At 42.8% G+C, this 18,080-nt stretch overlaps 1 protein-coding gene across 2 annotated transcripts in view; it reads right to left on the reverse strand.

The window, feature by feature from the left end:
* TMCC3 (transmembrane and coiled-coil domain family 3) overlaps nt 1-18,080 on the reverse strand; it is a 282,827-nt gene that overhangs the window by 212,914 nt on the left and 51,833 nt on the right. The window lies entirely within an intron of this gene.

Consider the following 18,080-nt stretch of genomic DNA (forward strand, 5'->3'; position numbering starts at 1 on the left):
AGTTTTTAAGGATTCTTGTACCTCCAGCCTCTTCCGTGTTCTCACGCAACCGGTGTCTTCTCCGGCACCCAGACCTCCTCCATGAATTCATGCCTGCACACCAGCAACTCTTGGGGCACTGTTCCAGTGCCGCGGCCCGTAGCAGTTACGGGGTGGTACCTGTTTTGTACCAGCTGGTAAGTATCTGCAACAGCGTCCCTGGTGGGCTCCACCTTATTCCAGGTTTGGCCCACAGAGCCAACGCTGCAGCCCCATTTGCCCACCTCACCCATTTCTCCCCGTCCTCTCGTGCCCCCTCCACCCTTCGGCTGCACACAGCAAACTCTGCAGATCAAAGACTCCCTCTTCGTTTCTCTCCAGAGGATCGAGGTCTCAGCTTCTCCATTCTGTGACAACTGAAGACGACCAGCTGGGGCTTGTGCCCCTCCCCACAAGGGGATGTTCAAAATGTCCACTTTGTAGGTAGCACCAAGTACGTAAGAGCATTCTCTCTTTTATTATCGTGACAAATCTGGAATCATCACAAGGACGCTGCTTAAAGCAAAAATGTGCCACAAAGAAAATGCAACTGTGGGTAACTAGACAATCCACACCAGGGTTTGAAAATTATTCCAACTAGTGACCAGCACTTTGCGCAAGCAGCAACCCCAAATGAAGGCACTGGAGGATGAGGGTACCAGGTGCAGAATCTGAGAAATTGCTCCAGCAATGCTCATGCAAAGCCCTGGCCTTCATGCTTTGATGGTAATGCACTCATTTCTCCAACTTCTAGCACACTAAACGCAAGTGTAGTTTAATGATGGCAACTGGATTGAAAGGTAATTGGAAGCTGAAAATAGACACTTTGCTTCATTATAATAATCCTCTACCAGAAATGTTTGTTGTGTAAAAAAAAAAAAAAAGCACTATTCCCTAGGCACCTGTTTACAAAGGAATTGCCATTCAAGATTTTAAGGGTATAACCATTAACACTTTTTAAGTCATGAATGCTAATAAGCTTATAAAAAAACAAACACATCTGCATTTATTTAAAAATTTTGATTTTGATCAAGGACTCAACATGACTGAATCCTATTTCAGGTACATAAAAATGTGAGAGCGATAAATTCAAACCATAAGCCTATTCTGCTCACCTGATTTCTTTCTAATGCCATTTTCTTCTCTCTTGTTCAAGCAGGCATCATGCCCAGCACACAGCCCAGTGCGGTGCTTAAACTCAGACCCTGAGATCAAGAGTCAGACACTCAACTAACTAAGCCCCCCAGGTGTCCCAAAGCAATTTTTTTCTACTCCTCTTTTCATTCCTATTCATTCCCCAAAATCAGGCACCCTACCATGCTTCATACAACTTCTTATGAGAGGCAAGACGTGAACAGCTAATATCATCCTAAATGGGGAAAAAATGACAGCCTTCTCTCTGTAGTCAGGACCAAGACAGGGATGTCCACTCTCACCACTTTTATTCACCATAGTACTGGAAGCCCTAGCCACAGCAATCAGACAACGAAAAGAAATACAAGGAGTCCCAATCAGGAAAGAAGAAGTAAAACTTACACTATTTGCAGAAAACATGACAATACATAGAGAAAACCTGAAAGACTCCACCAAAAAACTGCTAGAACTGATAAATTCAGTAAAGTGGCAGGATACAAAATCAACATACAGAAATCTGTTGCATTTCTGTATACCAATAACGAAGCAGCAGAAAGAAAAATTAAGGATTCAGTCCCCTTTACAATTGCACCAAAAATAATATGATATCTAGGAATGAACTTAACCACAGAGGCGCAAGACCTGTACTCTGAAAACTATAAAACGCTGATGAAAGAAACTGAAGAGGACACAAAGAAATGGAAAAACATCCCATGTTCATGGATTGGAAAAACAAATATTGTTAAGATGTCAATACCACTCAAAGCAATCTACAAGTTTAATGCAATCCGTATAAAAATACCAACAGCATTTTCACAGAGCTACAAAAACAACCCTAAAGTTTGTATATATATTACAAAAAGACTTTGAATAGCCAAAGTAATCCTAGAAAAGAAAACAAAGCTGGAGGCATCACAATTCTGAACTTCAAGTTAGATTACAAAGCTATAATATTCAAACCAGTATACTACTGGCATAAAAACAGACACAAAGATGAATGGAACAGAAGATCCATAAATGAACCCACAACTAATGGTCAATTAATCTTCGACAAAGCAAGAAAGACTACCTACTAGGGAAAAGACAATCTCTTCAACAAATGATGTGGGAAAAACTGGACAGCAACACACAGAAGAATGAAACTGGACCACTTTCTCACACCATACACAACAATAATTCAAAATGGATTAAAGTCCTAAATGTGAGACCTGAAACCATAAAAATCCTAGAAGAGAAGACAGGCAATAACTTCTTTGACATCGGCTGTAGCAACATATTTATGGATATGTCTCCTGAGGCAAGAGAAACAAAATAAAAAATAAACTGTTGGGACTACATCAAAATAAAAAGCTTCCGCACAGCAAAGAAAACAATCAACAAAACTAAAAGGCAACCTACTAAATGGGAGAAGATATCTGCAGGTGACAGATCTGATAAAGCGCTAGTATCCAAAGTATATATAAAGAACTTATAAAACTCAACACCCAAAAAATGAATAATCCAATTAAAAATGGGCAGAAGACATGAATATACATTTTTCCAAAAGAAAAATACAGATTGCCAACATACACATAAAAAGATGTTCAAAAAGAAAAAAAAAAGATGCTCAACATCCCTTATTATCAGGGAAATGCAAATCAAAACCACAATGACATATTACCTCACACCAATCATAATGGCTAAAATCAGTAACACAAAAAACAACAGGTGTTAGGATGTGGAGAAGGGGGAACCCTCTTGCATTACTGGTGGGAATTTAAACTGGTGCAGCCATTCTGGAAAACAGTACGGGGGTTCCTCAAAAAGTTAAAAATAGAACTACCCTATGATCCAGCAATCACACTACTAGGTATTTATCCAAAGAATACAAAAACACTAATTCAAAGGGATATATGCACCACGATATTTATAGTAGCTTTATTTCCAATAGCCAAATTATGGAAACCGTCCAGATATCCATTGACTGATGAATGGATAAAGAAGAGGTGGTGTATGTAAATGTGTGTGTGTACACATATACATACCTACAATGGAGTATTACTCAGCCATAAAAAGAATGAAATCTTGCCATTTGCAATGCCACGGATGGAGCTAGAGTGTTATGCTAAGTGAAATAAGTCAGTCAGAGAAAGACAAATACCTTATCATTTCACTCATATGTGGAATTTAAGAAGCAAATAAGGGGCACTGGGTGGCTCAGCTGGCTAAACATCCAACTTCAACTCGGGTCACAATCTCACAGTTCATGAGTTCCAGCCCCATGTTGGGCTCTGAGCTGACAGCTCTGAGCCTGCTTCAGATTCTCGAACTCTCTGCCCTTCCCCCACTCGCATGTGCGCACGCTCTCTCTCTGAAAAAAAAAATTTTTTTTTAAATGAGCAAAGAAAAAAGAAGAGATAAACCAAGAAACAGACTCTTAACTACAGAGAACAAACTGATGATTACCAGAGGGGAGGGGGGATGGGTGAAAGAGGTGATGGGGATTAAGGAGCGCACTTGCTGTGATGAGCACCAGGCGATGTATGGAACTGCTGAATCATTATATTGTACACCTGTAACTAACAGTACTCTGTATGTTAACGAATTTAACTAAAAACTTAAGAGGCACCTGGTTGGCTCAGTCGGTAGAGCGTGTGACTCTTGATCTCAGGGTTGTAAATTCAAGCCCCACACTAGGTGTAGAGATTGCCTAAAAATAAAGTCTTAAAAAAGAGAGAGAGAAAAAGAAAAACTTAAAAAAAAAAAAAGAGGCTGGGTGCACAGAGTAAGAGAAGAGACAAAATCGTCCAACATTTTTTTCTCTTATGCTACCCCTACAGTCTGCCCAGCCTGTGGAGGTACACTGGGGGGTGATGGTGATGTGATGGTCAGGTAATGACAGCAGCTACAATTATGTATATACTCTGTTCCAGACATGTCAAAAATATATTCTAACTCTCTCTCTCTCTCTCACACACACACACACAAACACACACACACCAATAAGGAATACTTTTAAAATCATTTTTTGGGGGACACCTGGGTGGTTCAGTCAGCTAAGTGTCTGATTCTTGATCTCGGCTCAGGTCAAATCTCTTGGTTCATGAGATTCAGCCCTGCATCAGGCTCTGCATTGACAGTGCAAAGCCTGCTTGGGATTCTCTCTCTCCGTCCCGCCCCCATGCTCACACACGCGTGCTCTCTCTCTCTCTCTCTCTCTCTCTCTCAAAGTAAATAAATTCAAAAAACACTTTAAAAATATAATTTTTTGATTGCAAGTAACAGAAAACATGGCTAACTGTAGCTTACAGAAATGGGGCTCTATTTTCCTTGTGTAACAAGAAATCTGGATATAAAGAATTCCAGGGATGCTTGGGAGCATGCTTAGGCCAAGGGGTTGCTGTCTCTGTGACTCTCCTGGTCTCCCCCATCGCAGTCATGAAGTGGCTGCAGTGGTTTCCACACATCACATCCAAGCACGGCTACATTCAGAGCAGGAAGCAAGAAGGAGCACAGGAGGAGGTTCTCCTCCTCAACCCCCCTCTTGCCCAGGAAGAAAATCTCCCAGGAGCCCCCCTGCAGACTTCCCCTACATCTCAGACCAGAAGGCACTCATGTACTTGTCTCTAAGCCCAGGGGCATGGCCCATTTTCCTGAGTTTAAGTGACTTTTGCCTGATTTTGGTAGTGGCTTTGGGGCAAACAAGATACAGCTCGACACAGTGCTATCATCTCTAACCTATAGCTGAGCAGACCAGATCTCAGTGAGGTGAGGTGACCGTGACCTGCCAAAGGTCACAGGTGGTAAGTGGCGGAGCAGGGATTCAAAACCAGGGATCAGGCTGTTTGTTATTCCACTGAACAGCCTCTCTGACTCCAGCGGTCCCTCCTGCTGGGACCCAATCATCTCTACTTAGGAAGCCCCCCTCTTTTTTTCTTTCATTTTTTCTTAAGATAACCACACTCAGTCTGTGAATTCAACAGAAGAAACTAAGTCCAAATCGGTTGGGTCAAAAGCACCTGAGGTAGGGATGTTTCTGCTCTGCAGAGAACAGTCACATCCTAATCACCTGGGTCAGGGGTTGGACCCCTTTAACCCAAAGGTCACCAGGGGAGCAGCCATCCTGTTAACGGAGCCACAGGGACTGCACGTAACAGAGACATGGGGCAAGTGAAGCCTAACAAAGACGTCATCCTCAAGAGTGAGGAGCAAAGCCTTTTGTAAAACTGCAGGCGTCCAGCGTGCACCTCCACCTCGGTCCCAGGCGGCACTGGGCATTACTTAGCGTTTTACTGCAGGCGCCGGGAGGCAGCAGGGGGGGCAGACAATGAAAGGTTCCCAGGGCACACACTACTGCCTGGGCAGCTTTCTTAACCCCTCGGAGCTCTGCTGCCTTTAACCATACAACGGAAATAACAGCAGAACGTAGGTCACAGCACTTCTTTGAGAATTAAAAGATACAATACACGCTAGAGGATTAACAAAACACTCACTGGAAGAACATCAGTACAGGAGCGGTGGAGTGATACTGGCAGGAGAAACAAACGAATGCTTGCCCCGTAACCTCCAGGGTTTGAAAGATTCCAAGGCATTATCAATTTGCCTCACTATCCTCTCAGCTCTGAGCTTAAAAGTCTGCCTGCCTTCTCCCTAAACTCACTCGACTGTGAACAATCACCCCCCAAAACAACCCACAGATAAAGTGTAAAATTTGATATCACGCATCTTATTTTTATTCTGTGTATATGATTTCTTGTGTATTTGTGCGTGTGTATAAAGTATCCCAAGGAATCAAGAGAATGTACATACATTTTACGTGCATTTTACATAAGAAGAGAATAATGAAACACCCACATACCCACCCCATAGTTTACAAAAATGAGTGGTATCAGTATATTTGAAGCCCTTTGTGTCTTTCTAGAATTCCTGGGCCCTTCCTCCCTCCCCCACGGCCCCCTCCCTGCATAGGTAAACATCAATCTGGATTCTGAGTTAATCATTCTGCTTTCTTTATAGCTTCATCACATATATATGTATTTGTAAGCAATAAATCATTTAATTTTGCTTTATTAAACTTCACGTAAGTGAAATTACATAGTAGGTATTCTTCTGCAACTTGCTTTTTCATTGAATACTCATTTTTTTAGTTTTACGTGTTTATACACATAATTATACTTCGTTCATTTTCACTGCTATTATAATATAGCAATATAATCTGTTGTAGGAATATGTCACTCTTTACTCACCCATTCTCCTGTTTTTGGATATTGCCTTGTTAACCTCAAGATAGACAGGCTTACACAGATCCTAAATATTTAGCATAACCATACAATTTACTTTCTAAACTGAGCCACGTTTGAGAGTGAAGGGGGAATGCTATTAATAATTATACCAAGGGGTGCCTGGGTGGCTCAGCTGGTTAAGCGTCTGACTCTGGATTTCAGCTCAGGTCATGAGGTCACTGTGGGACTGAGCCCCGCGTTGGGCTCTGCACTGAAGGCACAGAGCCTACTTGGGATTCTCTGTCTCCCTCGCTCTCTGCCCCTCCCCCATTTGTGCTTTCTTTCTCTCTCTCAAAATAAATAAAAAATTACAAAATATATACAAAGACAACAGGCATAAACAAGATTGCATGTCACACCATAAATACTGAATATTTTCTCAGGATTTCTTTTTTTTTTTTTAATTTTTTCTATGTTTATTCATTTTTGAGACAGTGAGAGAGCGAGAACACAAGCCACGAGCAGAGGAAGGGCAGAGAGGGAGATACAGAATCCGAAGCAGGCTCCAGGCTCTGAGCTGTCAGCACAGAGCCCGACACAGGGCTCAAACCCACAAACCATGAGATCATGACCTGAGCTGAAGTCGGACACTCAACTGACTGAGCCACCCAGGCGCCCCGATTTTCTCAGGATTTCTTAAGCATTCTCCTAAAGTGAAGACTGAGGCATTGAAGTCCAAGCCTGCTTCACTGTGGTTATTAGTTCACACTTCAGAAGTTGTTAGATTCTGCATTTGGTATATAACCCTGAAGGGAAGTCCTAACAATTATTCTTTCTATCCTGGGAAGAAGAAAAGCAAATTCTTTAAGAGGTAGATGGGAAAAATGCAGAGCTTCCCAGCCTCTGCTATCTCAGATATTCAGTTTATCATCATGGTTTGTAGAAAATTCCAACTACAATGATAACAGCAAAGATAAAATTTTATTTTTTTATATGTTTATTCATTTTTGAGAGAGAGAGAGAGAGAGAGCACGCAAGTGTGAGCACATGAGCGGGGGAGGGGTAGAGAGAGTAGAGGACAGAGGATCTGAAGCAGGCTCTGCCCTGACAACAGTGACCCCCATGCGGGGCTTGAACTCATGAACCATAAGATCATGACCTGAGCCAAAGTTAGATACTCAACCAACTGAGCCACCTAGGTGCCCCAAAGATAGAATTGCAAAGGCCTTAAAATCTAAGTCCTTGTTCTGAGCCAGGACAGGAATAATGGCTTAGTACCTACTGCCTCACTTAATCTTGACTACAACCCTGTGTGGCAGATGTGGAAAATGAAGCTCAGAGAGGTAGAGGAATTTGTCTAAGGTCACACTGCACAAAAGGGGTAGATATCAAACACCGTCTCTAAGTAGGTAACCATACAATTTATTACACACCCATTTTGTATAATAAATGACATGTTGGGGAGTGAAAAGGGGGTGTTGTTACAGCAATGGCACCAGGAAGACAGGTGTAAACCGGGACTGTCCAAGGCACACGAGGACATGCGATCACTCCAGTTCTAGCTTTCCAAGGCGCTGTTGTAACCTTCCAGGTTTAGACACAAGTGACTGGGGGACTGGTCAGATTTTGGATCCAAATTTCTGCTGTTCACATTCCTTCTGGGTGGAGATGCACCTCCCCTGAAGGATATTTATAGTCCCTTACAGGACAGCTGCAAGACCTGGGAAGCATCCAGTAGCATCCTTGCATCCAGCACAGAAGGTTGGAGAGGATCATAGTTTGCATCCCCGAGATTCGTAATTAAATTAGAGCAACACTCCTCCCCCCAAAGCATCTGAACAAGCATCGCCTGTTCAGGGCTGCCAGCAGCAGAATTAATGTCCCATTCACTGGAGCAGTCACAGCTCTGAGAGGCCGAGACCACATTCTCTGACTGGGGGATCTGCAGCCCCCTCCTTTAGCAGGTCCCTTGAGACCCTCAGCCTCACTCCTATCTGCCCACATGTATGCTTACACTCTGTCTCCCCCTACCCTCTCTCTCTCACACACATACACACACACGATAGTTTTTTTTTTTAAGAAACGTTTTGTCATTCATCAAGAAACACCACTGAAGATATGTACACTTTTCTGTATGTTTCTTGTAAGATTTTATTTTTAAGTAATCTCTACGCTCAACGTGGGGCTTGAACTCCCAACCCCGAGATCAAGAGTCACACATTCCACTGAATGAGCCAGACAGGTGCCCCTTTATATATGTTATACTTGAAGATAAAAGGTTTACTTTCTAAAAGTCTAAAACTAAACAAAAACAAAACAAAAACCTAAAACTAAAGCCTCTTTTAGTCAAGTACTCTGTTACCTGTACCAAAATTATTTTCACTATTAAACTATCTGTGTGACCTTGGACCTTGGGCAAGTCCCTTAATTTCTGTGTGTCTATTTATCTGTAATATCACCTAATGTTGTAGAGTGGACATAAGAAGTACTGGATACAAATACATGAAACATGCTTAGCGAGTGCTTGGCACACAAGTAAGCCCTGAAAAAATGTTAGCTGTCTGACTTAGTGGTATTCCACCCTGGGACTTCTATCTCTATCATCTTCTCTGGACAGGGCAAGGGCGAGGGCATACTGAAATGGACAAATTCATCTAACCCTATTGGGGGGCAAAGGAAAGGAATGGGTGAACCCCTTCTGGAGGACAATCTGGCCATATGTACCAAGACCCCAAAAATGTGTGTACCCAGTAATCACGCTCTAGGAATCTATCTTAAGGAGATGAGGCATGCAAACAAGATTCATGTCCGGCATCGCTGTTACTTATGGGCACTTGCATGTTATATATAAAAGTCAATATCTGGAAACAATTTTTATACCAGGAAATCGTTAAAGAACTTCGAATGACATGGGAAAGTTGAACATAAAAGCAAGAGGACAGGGCGCCTAACTCAGTGGGAAGAGCATGTAACTCTTGATCTCAGGGGATGTGTGTTCAAGCCCCATGTTGGAGATAGAGCTCACTAAAAACAAAGTAAACTTTAAAAGCAAGAGGCCTATCCATACCCATTAAAAAACAGTAATATGCATAAAAAAGATTAGAAGAAATTAAACCAAAATTTAAGCTAATTAGGAGGATAGTGCTACAGTAATCTACATTTTTTCCTTATACTTTTCTATATTTTTAATTATTTTGTAAGTTTATATTACCATTTATAACCAGAAATATAAATGTTAAACAAAGAATCTGTGTCCTCCCAAGGCCTCTGAGGTTATGGCCAACTGCAAACGATCATATCTGATGAAGGACACTACACAATGGAAGATGCCTGAAGGAAGGTGACTGACAGTCTGGCAAAAGGCTTGAACAACAAGCCACAGAAGAATGGCAGAAGGAATAGGATGTGCACCCTGAGGAAGCTGTCATGTGGAAGAAGGATTACACTCACTCCACGAGGCTCCAGGGGGTCGAACCAAGACTATGGGCCAAAGGTGTGAGAAGGGGAGCACACACACACTGTGTGATCATGCTGTCAACCTCAGGCTTCCTTCCTGCCCACCAGTAAGGAGCTCCGCCAGAGGTGGCCAGTGGATTCTTTTGCGAGCATGTGGGCAACAACACAACACCGTCCTGAGTCCATCCTCTACCAGCCTCCCAGACCAGTGCACTGTGCACAACCAACCACATGAGTCAGGATCCCTGAAATTCATACAATGAACATCAGCCTGGGCTTAAGTACCTGGCTCTCCTTTTAATCTCTCTCCCATGCCCTGTAAGCAAGTGTCCTCAGATTTTACACATATTGGGCCATTTCTCTCCATTTTTTCTGCTTGACCATCTTAGCCCAAGCTGCCATCACCTCTCTCTTCCATGGACCACTAAAAATGGCTTCCTAACTAGTTTCTCTTCTCTTTCCACGTGTGCCTCCAGTCCATTTGCTACACAGAAGCTCGAATGGTTTTCTTAGGCTAAAGTAAAAAAATGATTCACACGACCACAAGACTTACACTGGAGACTCCAGACTTTAACAGGGCCCTTTCTCACTGCCCCCGCACTCCAACCAAGCTGGCCACCTTTTAGGTTCCTCATTTGCACTCAACTCTTTCCACATGCCAAACCACTCCATCCCCAACTGTCTTCACCCCTCTGGAACTCAAACTTCAGGTATCATTCCCTAGCTTAAATCTCACAATGGCATCTCAATGCCCTAAGGATCCTTCACGTGGCTTATAGGATTTCTGTGAGCTAGCCACAACTAACCAGTCAGCACCTATAGCCTCCAGGCTCTCAATGAAAGAGAATGCCTCTGAGTCCTTCAAATGCACCAGCATTCCCTTGTCCCTTGGTTTTTATGCATGTTGGTTCTTATGCCTGGAAAAATCTTGTGGCTAATTCTTATCACCTTTAGGGTTCAGCCTAAATGTTACTTCCTCAAGGAAGCTGTCCCTTAGCTCCAAATACTGGCTTAAGTGTCTCTGTGTGTGTGCCTACACCACCTGTAATTATTCCATCATATCATTTATTATACGCCACTGTAATTTTATTTCCTGCTATTTGGTAAACTATACGCTGGCAGGGACGGCATCTGTATTGCTCAGAACTGTTGAGTTAATGACTTCATTAAATACACGACTTTCCCTCCATGAATGAGCATGTTAAGGTAAAAAAAAGGAAAATAACAGATCTCAATAGGAAATATTCTAATAAGTGGTATTGTCTTCCTAGAATAATGAAGCAAATCTGATTTCACTCAATTACCTTGTCCTAAACAAAGGTTCATGGGTTGTCACTTTTATTTTCACTACTTGGCACAGTAATTATTTTCCACCAGCATCTGAATGCCCTGGGGCAATCTTCAGTATGCACACAAAAGAATCAATAGGTACTAAACAGACTAAAAAGATGTATAACACTGAATTCATAAAATGGCAGGATATACAAGGAAAGTAAATCAGGAAAACACTGCTAGACATAGGAGTAATAAGCAAAAAATAAATCTTCCATAGTCTGCTTCCCTAAAGCCATAAATAGCTCCTATGAATTCGATAAAATTATTCATGCGAAAGACCTTCAGAATCCCAAACCCTGGTCTGGGTCCTGGCATGGATTCAGGGTCGAAGTTACAACAAACAGGGCCACTGCCCCGTGTGCCTGTACCTGATGACCTTATGGAGCCATCATAACTAACTCTGGATTGCCTACCTCCAAACCTCTTTATATTTGAGAAAAATACATTTCCATCTCATTTCATAGTGGACAGTTTTGTGAGAAACATTGTCCTTTCCACTTATCCCAGGTCAGTCTATTTCAATGCACTGGTCCTAGCTCTCTACTCTGGAGCAAGGCATCCCAGTTTGCTCCCCTTTACACATCATCCCTACAAGTGTCTAGAGACGCCGTGGGATCCACCCTCACGGAGGAAAACCTCAGTGTCCATGTGACCTTGGGCAAGTTGCCTAAGTGTTCTGTGCCTCATTCTTCACCTACAAGGTAAAGGAAGACTCCTTCCTTTTCTCTCTCTTTTCTCAGAAATATTGCTCACAGGTGGGGCACCTAGGTGGCTCAGTCAATTAAGCGTCTGACTCTTAATCTCAGCTCAGGTCTTGACCTCAGGGTCATGAGTTCAAGCCCCACACTGGGCATGAAGCCTACTTAAAAAACATATACATATATACGTGTGTGTGTGTGTGTGTGTGTGTGTGTGTGTGTGTGTACAAAGAGAAGAGCAGAAGTTCTTGAGTCAGATGAGGTTCAAATCACTGCATGGCTATGTGATCTTGGGCAAGCACTTAACCTTCACAAGCCAGTTTTCTCATCTTTAAAATGGCTTGCTTTGCAGGGCACTGTAAGGATCGGATGAGATAGTGAACGTGAAGCACTTACCATAGAGGCTGATATTCGTAGGCCCAGGAGCTCTCACCACAAAACAGCAGCTATTATCATCTCCTTTTCCTCCGTGTAGTACTGTCAGCTATGGCAACAGCAGCTAACAATTACTAAGCACTCGTGTCGGGCACTGCCTAAGCATATTTCACAAACATAAGTCATTTAATTCCCACATCCAGGCAAGCACTAATATAATCTCCATTCTACAGATGAGGAAACTGAGGCATGAGATGCCAACTACCTTGCCGAGGTCACACAGCTTAGAGAGGCGAGTCCAGTCAATGTGACTCCAGAGCCCCTGCTGTTACTGCCAGAATACGCCATACTGCTGGCTATCTATAGGCACTGTCATGTCTCCCCAAGCAATGTGAGAGGTTCCTCAGGGCATGGCCTGCACCGTCTACTTCTCAGTGTCCTCCATAGCAGCCACCAGGGAATCTTACCCACCACAAGCCCTTCAAGTCCCTGTGGTAACAGATTAGCAGACAAGTGACAACAGAATCAATTAACCAGTTTCCAAAACACCTATATTGTCAGATGACCTCGCCGTAGACCATTTGTCTCCTGAACCAAGATGGGCCTAAAGTGAGGCACCAAAGGGTCTGTGCCACAGGAATGGAAGATCCCTCCACCCAGAGCACAGCTCTTGGACGTTAAGAATGAGATCCCTAAAGCCTTGACAAACTCTGAAAACAATTCTGACCAGTGTTTATATGCTTCTAGAGTCTGAACTGTCTGAGTTTAAGGCCTCTGTCTTTCATTTAAATTAAAATACCTGCCAGAGAGAATGAAATGCACCCCAGAGTTTCCCCCTTGGAACTGATGGACCACAGAACTATTCATGCTGTTATTACCAGGGACATTTCTGAGTATATCACCATGCAAATAAGGGGCTAGGGAATGCAGGTGATAGGACACAAACCTCATCAATACAGAATCTATTAATTTGGAACATTATCATTCATAGTTCTGAATTTTATTTTAAATTATCTATAAAGAAAAATGACATGAATAACTGAATAAACACAATCAATTCATCCATTCTATTAATACTTATGTGAATCTATCATGGGCCAGCACTAGAGTAATATCATAGATGTTATTCCATATAATTCTCTTTAAAAGAGAACTCTTTAGTGCAGAAAGTTATGTCTACAATTCAAAATAAGTTTTAAGTCCAGAAAATTCAATTGTGGTATATTCACATAATGGAATGCTACAGTAACATATTCATAAGAAACTGCTGAACAGAAAAAGCCAGAGGTGGAACTCTAAGTATCCCATTTGTACTAAAAAAAAAAAAAAAAAAAAAAAAAGATGATGAAGAAGATACATACACAAGTGAATATGCAGTGATATGATTGGGAAGGCTAGTCAAGAACATCCAACGGTCTGAGATGAAAAAGGAATTTTTTGTTGTTGTTGTACTACTGTAATGTGGAGTTTACCATTTTCACATTGTTTTCATAATATTAAAGTTTACTAAAAGAGGCTAGCATGAGTTACTATTTATTGGCTCATGCTGAGCACAGCATCTGGCACATAATTGGAATTTTAGTATTTAGTGCACAAATATAAATAAATGATGCTATTCATTACCATTTAACACATTTACATTTTCTATTCACTATATCAGGTTCCCACTCTAATCGTGCAAGTGAAAACACACTGGAGTGAGTCCAAGTCCCTGTATGTGTTTAAAGAAATACAATTGCAATGAATCTGAAAAATATTCTGTAACTCACACTTTTCCTTTATGCTCCCAGCCTATTCTCTCTCGAGCTCTGCTCTATACTCTACACACACACACACACACACACACACACTCTCTCTCCCTCTCTCTCTCTCTCTCTCTCTCTCTCTCTCTCAGGAAAACAGTTCACTGACAAAAGAAAAAGAATTAAGAAATGCTTTGCTGCTGTTACTAAAAATTCAGGTTGGTCAGTAATGTTTTTTTAACCAGATGCTGATTTGAGGAAGGCAAATCTATAAATATGCATTACCACTTAATTGGCCCTACCAATTAATTTTTCATGTATCTTTTGAAAAGCGTTGGTACAGATTCCTTTGGAAAAAATCTGCACCATTCCTAACAGTAAGCACACAGACGTTCTGAGCAGTGAGAGGAACCCTTAATGCACCCTGCAGGTCTATCAACAGCACTACACTCCGGGTTAAGAAGTTTGGGGCGCCTGGGTGGCGCAGTCGGTTAAGCGTCCGACTTCAGCCAGGTCACGGTCTCGCGGTCCGGGAGTTCGAGCCCCGCGTCGGGCTCTGGGCTGACGGCTCGGAGCCTGGAGCCTGCTTCAGATTCTGTGTCTCCCTCTCTCTCTGCCCCTCCCCCGTTCATGCTCTGTCTCGCTCTGTCCCCAAAATAAATAAACGTTGAAGAAGTTCTTAAGGTACACCGGACAGGACCAGCCTCTCCCGCTGCAGCAGTGACAGCCAGCCGGGAAAATGGAAACTGACAGTGCTTGTTTTTCTCAGTGATGACGAAGGTAGAACAAACTATGTATCTGCCAGGAGTGTGCATTAGGTTGTTTTTTTTGTTGGACTTCCTCTCCCAGTAACAGCAACTAGGGGGGGGAAAAAAGACATCTGGTAACTTCTTTAGGGAAAATCGTAACAGATTTGTGGGTGTAACTCTATTCAATCTGTTTCGTAAATAAACCCCAGGCATGGCATCAATGAAAAAATTTTTAAAAGACAATTTTAATAAGAGCAACGTCCTGGAAACTAAAGTTTTGATATTCCAGTAACTGTAAGAACCATCCTGTATGGAACTCATTACGTATTGGCACAGTGCAAAGCACTGGGTAGGCAAGTGAAAGTTTAATTCTCACAACTCCATGAGGTGTCACTACTATCCCCATTTTGTAGATGAAGAAACTGAGGCACACTGAGATGAACTTATCTGCCCAAACTCACACAGCTAGTGAGCAAAAGAACTGGAATTCAAACCCAGTTTGGAAGAACCCCAGGGCATTCTGGAGCATAACGTTCCAACAAGCTCAACAAGCCTATCAGAGAGAGAACAGTAAGAATTAGAGGGACAAGGAAGGAGCTCTCTTTATGCACTGAGAGAGCAAAAGGCAAGCTGAACCCTGCAAACCACCCCACCCCCTAAAGTGGAATATATATAACATTCCTCAGGTACTAAGAACAAAGGCAGGGGAAAAACAAAATGTTCAGCTGATAAAGATCACAGTCATGTAGGACATGAAACCCCACAACTGTCTGTAACTGTCTTACTGATCTACAAGAAAAACACAATCTCAATAATAGACCTCCAGGAACCTATAAACTCGGTTTCCTGGAGCCCTATCATCACCTTCACCTCCACAGGACAGAAAACCCTGTGAAAAATCAGTCACTCCTCATAATCACAAGGCAGTTCTTTCTGCCCACGGGTCCTGTCCCAGTGCTATAATCAAAACACCTTTTTGCACTGTAAAAACGTCTCAAGAATTCTTTTTTGACCGTTGGTCTTGACGATCCCACATTACTATGACTTCGGCACTTAAGCACAGCAGGCCTGGCACTCGGAAGCCTGGGGTCGTCTGGTTCTACAATGAGCAGACCTGCTTGCACCACTTAGCCTGTCCAAGCCTTGTTCTCTTCAGCTGTAAGACAAGGCAGCTGGGCTGGTATACACTTCAGCTCTAAAACTGCACATCAAGTATAAACACAAATATATAGAAATGATCTGGCCGCAATGGTAGAGAAGAAAGTTGAACTGTACAGAGCATACAATTGAGCACATCACGTCAACTTTGCGAGAAAAACCCTGGCAGATGGCATCCATCAGCAGTCATCCTCCAATATAATTGCAACAATGACCTCCAGTGGCCACTGCTAAATCCAGCTGTCAATTTTTGGTCATCTCTGACTGATCAGCGGCATCTGATAGAGCACACTACTCTTTGAAACCTTTTCTTCACCCGACTTCTAAGAAACTAGCCTCTCCTCACTTTTCCCCTGCATCACTGGCTGCTCCTTCAACTCGATACTCACAGTCCCAGCCTGTGCAGGGCCCCAGGGTCTAGTCCCAGACCTCTTTGCTCTAACGTTCTTGTAATCCACATGCTGATGACTCGCATGTATCTATCTCCATCCCAGAACTCCTGGCTCTTACATTCAGCTGCCTACTCAGCACCTCTGCTAGGATGTCTAACCGGCTGTGTCCCCAGATGAGCTCCTACATTTCCCGAGTAAAGGGTCACTGCAGGAAATGAACACTTCGCTCTTTTGGGAGCTCAGACTAGGGGATCTTAAACCCGAAGTCTTTACAGTAGTTTGCCAGTCCTTCTTGGACATATCCCTGCTCACTCCCCAGTTATCTCTCAGATCTCTTCTCCAGTTACTCTTCTCCACCCCCAGCCACTCTAGCCAGCCAAGCTTATGCTCTTACCATACTTGCTACTTAGAACACTCCCCTTCCCCGCCCCCAGCCCCGTGGAGTCGTCCCACCGGCTCATTCCCTCACCTTCTCAGGAATTTGTTCAAATATCACCTTTCAGTGAGGACTTTCTATTTTAAATTGCAACCTGCCAGGGACACCTGGTGGCTCAGTTGGTTAAGCATCCAACTTTGGCTCAGGTCATGATCTCACGGTTGGTGGATTCGAGCCTAGTGTCAGGCTCTGTGCTGATAGCTCAGAGCCTGGAGCCTGCTTCAGATTCTGTGTCTCCCTCTCTCTCTGCCCCTCCCCTGCTCATGCTCTGTCTCTGCCTCTCAAAAATAATAAATAAACGCTAAAAAAAATTTTAGTTGCAATGTGCCCTTAGGGCACTCTTTTTGCCTGTTCTTGTTTTATTTTTTTTTTTAATATTTATTCTTAAGTTAGTTAACATACACTATAGTTTTGGCTTCAGTGGAATCCAGTGATTCATCACTCACATATAACACCCAGTGTTCATCCCAACAAGTGCCCTCCGTAATGCCCATCACCCATTTTCCCTACCCCCATCGACCTCAGTTTGTTCTCTGTATTTAAGAGTCTCTGATGGTTTGTCTCCCTCCGTTATCTTATTTTTTTTCTTCGTAAACATCTACCATGTGATAAATACTATATTCCTGTATTTCATTACTGCCTATATTCTCTAACTACAACATAAGATCCAAGAAGGGGGAAGGGTCCGTCTTGTTCACCGATTATCTCCAACACCTAGAACAATACACACAACGTGGTAGGCATCCCTTATGGAAAAAAATGCTTCAAACTACTATCTCCACACATAGTTTGTGAAGGGTAGCAGAATATGCCACCCCAAAATATGCTACTTTAGAACAAGGATTATTTTTGAGCTGAAGACAACTGAGAAGAAGCAGATACAGAAAAAAACTCTCTGCTTTCCCCCTATGTGCCTAAAAAGAGGACCTGAATTTGTCAAGGTGCCCCCATCCCCTCTTTACCAGGAGGAATGGAAGTTAATCGCCAGAGGCACTAGACCCTCACCAGCCCAGGGAAGGCACCAGAGGAATCTGTATTAACAACTTTACTAAAACTAACCCTTCTCTACCATCAGTTTCCCCGTAGATTTGCCTTCCCACAACTCGCCACAGTAGAAGCTCAAAGACCTTTTGTCTAGCTGCTTCTCTAAAAATGTACTGTTCTTTGGTAAGATGGTACATAACCCCAAGTTCTAAGTACCTCTTTCAGTTACTCACCTGCAGGGCTCCCATATGTATGCATAATGCTCAGGGTAACATACTCGTTTTTCTCTTGTTCATCTGTCTTTTGTCAGTCTGACATGCAGGGCCCCAGCTGGAGATCCTATGAGGGAAGGAGGAAAGTTTCCCACACCCTTACATTTGGGTACATCAGAGAACACACCGA

This window comes from Acinonyx jubatus, chromosome B4 (assembly GCF_027475565.1).
Source record: "Acinonyx jubatus isolate Ajub_Pintada_27869175 chromosome B4, VMU_Ajub_asm_v1.0, whole genome shotgun sequence".
NCBI classification, from domain to species: domain Eukaryota; kingdom Metazoa; phylum Chordata; class Mammalia; order Carnivora; family Felidae; genus Acinonyx; species Acinonyx jubatus.